Consider the following 2755-nt stretch of genomic DNA (forward strand, 5'->3'; position numbering starts at 1 on the left):
CAGGGGGAGACAGAGAGATTAGAAGGTAGAAAATACTCGAAGACTACCATTGGAATCAGCTCGAAAGCAAGAATTACTTCAAGACTGAAGATTTCCATTCAATCTCTACCGAAGTTTTTGGGTTTCTTATGTTTTGTTATTTTCCCAATTTGAGATGGTTTCCCCTATCGTTATGAACTAAACTCCCTAAATGACTAAGGGAAATGAATTCTAATATAGATCTTATTATTATTTGAATCATATGATAAATACTTGTCTTATTCTTAATTATGAGTTTTAATCCTTGCTTTAATATTCCAGGATATTATTCAAGTTTTGATGTGCTTATTCAGTGGAGAAAAAGTCCCTATTTAAGAGTAGATCTTCCATAATTAAGCGGAGTTGCATGCAAACCAAGAGATAGGACAGTATAAATTTGTCGAATTAGAGTCAAATCTAATAAGGGAGTCCATAGATCGAGTAATGCGATAATAGGGGTTTTAATTAGAAAGAGATTTCGATTAATCAACCTAGAGTCAGTTGTTTTTAGTCTCGAGAGAGATATTAACATAAGCTAGGGATTCTTACGAATGAAGTCAAGCGAATAAATTCTAATTCAGAAGTAATAAGTGAAGTCTAGGCAGATTCTTCCTTGGGTATTGTCTTCTCCATTGGTTTTCCAAAAGGATTTTCCAACTTTAATCTCTGTCGTGTTCTTAGTTAATTAGATAGTTAATCTTAGTTTAAAAACATCCTTTTAATTCTTAGGCTAGATAATAAAAAGAGAGTAATTACTAGTACTTTTAGTCCTTGTGGATACGATATTTTCGGTCTCACCATAACTATACTACTGTTCGATAGGTGCGCTTGCCTTAGTCGAATTTTTAGTTAGTTTAGCGACCATCAAGTTTTTGGCACCGTTGCCAAGGACTAAGATATTATGAACACTTGATTTTTATTACTTTAGCCATTTTTACTTTTATTTCAATTTACTTTTTATTTTTAGCTTAATTCCTCCTTTCTATTTTTTCTTTTTAATTGCTTCTGGCAGGTGTCTCTAGTTTATGGCTAGAAGGAACCCGTCAAGACCCTTGTTTTCTATAGTGAAATAGAGACTACAACTCACAGAAACCGAAGAGAAATAAGGAAAAGTCTACAATACATAGAGGAAGAGCAAGAGGGCATTACAGATTTTACTGAGGAGATGGCTAGAAATCAAAATAATCCGTGCCTCCTGTGGTTGCCGCAAATCCAGTGAATCAGAATCCTGCTCCTCGTACTATGTACGACTATGCTAAGCCCAATTTAATAGGAACTGAATCAGGTATAGTTAGACTTGTTGTTGCTGCAAATAATTTTGAATAGAAACCTAACACGATTCAAATGATACAACAGTTTGTTCAGTTTGATGGTTTGCAGGACGAGGATCTAAACACTCAGTTAGCAAATTTTTTGGAATTCTGCGATACCTTTAAGATCAATGGCGTTTCTGACGATGCCATTCGCCTTCGGTTATTTCCCTTTTCATTACAGAATAAGGCTAAACAGTGGTTGAACTCATTACCACGAGGGTCAATCACTACTTGGGAACAAATGTCTGGAAAATTTTTGCATAAATATTTTATGTTGGCTAAAACGGGAAAGTTGAGGAATGATATCACTTCTTTTGTGCAGATGGATTTAGAAACACTTTATGATTCATGGGAGCAAAATTTATTAGAAAGGTGCCCTCACCATGGGTTACCTTTTTTGCTACAGGTTCAAAATTTCCACAATGGTTTGAATCCCTCAACTAGACAAATGATTGGAGCAACTGCTGGTGGAACCATCAATAATAATACACCTGAAGAGGCTTAAGAGTTCATAGAATAGATGTCACTAAACAATTATCAGTGGCAAGTCATGAGGACAAAGCCAACAAAAGAAGCTGACGTTTTTAACATTGACTCAGTTACTATGCTTTCAAATCAGGTAGAACTTTTGAATAGAAAGATTGATGGTTTATTTGGTTCTATGTAGGTACATCCAGTAATGCAGTATGATGCAAGTGAAGGTGGAACGAGCAATTCAAAATACCTACTTTACGGCCCCAACATGGAGAACGAGCAAATAAATTATATGGGTAATAATCCTTGACCTCAAAATAATCCTTACAGTAATACTTAAAATGTAGGTTGGAGGAACCACCCAAATTTCTCATGGGGAGGCCAAGGGAATCAGAGACCACCACCCCTTCCATGCTTCCAACAACAACTTTACCAAAAGAGAAACAGTAGAACCTTGAAGAGATGATGACAAAGTTTATTTTAGTAGCGAAAACTCGTTTTCAAAACATTGAAACAACACTTAAAAATCAAAAAGCATTGATTTAAAGGCTCGAGAATCAAATAGGACAGCTGGCTAAGATGATTTCAGAAAGACCAATCCAAAAGAGCATGTGAAAGTAGTTACACTAAGGAGTGGGAAAGTGTTAGCTAAATCTGAAAAGAAGCTGCCACAAGAAGCTGATAGGAAAGAGGATGAGGAGGTAAAACCTGAAATAAGTGAAAAACCAGTGCTAAGAGATATAAACCACCAATCCCATATCCAGCAAAGTTGAAGAAAGATCACATAGACGCACAATTCGGTAAATTTCTTGAACTTTTTAAACATTTGCATATTAACTTACCTTTTGTTGAAGCTGTCTCGCAGATGCCTATATATGCAAAATTTTTGAAGGAGCTCCTAACAAATAAAAGGAAGTTTGAAAAGTTATCTAAAATAAAACTCAACGAGG

The 2755-nt window shown here is 35.5% G+C and overlaps 1 pseudogene; it reads right to left on the reverse strand.

The window, feature by feature from the left end:
* Positions 1–1620: 1620 nt before the first annotated feature.
* Positions 1621–1721, reverse strand: LOC121205445 (uncharacterized; annotated as a pseudogene).
* Positions 1722–2755: the final 1034 nt, after the last annotated feature.

This window comes from Gossypium hirsutum, chromosome A08 (assembly GCF_007990345.1).
Source record: "Gossypium hirsutum isolate 1008001.06 chromosome A08, Gossypium_hirsutum_v2.1, whole genome shotgun sequence".
Lineage (NCBI taxonomy): Eukaryota > Viridiplantae > Streptophyta > Magnoliopsida > Malvales > Malvaceae > Gossypium > Gossypium hirsutum.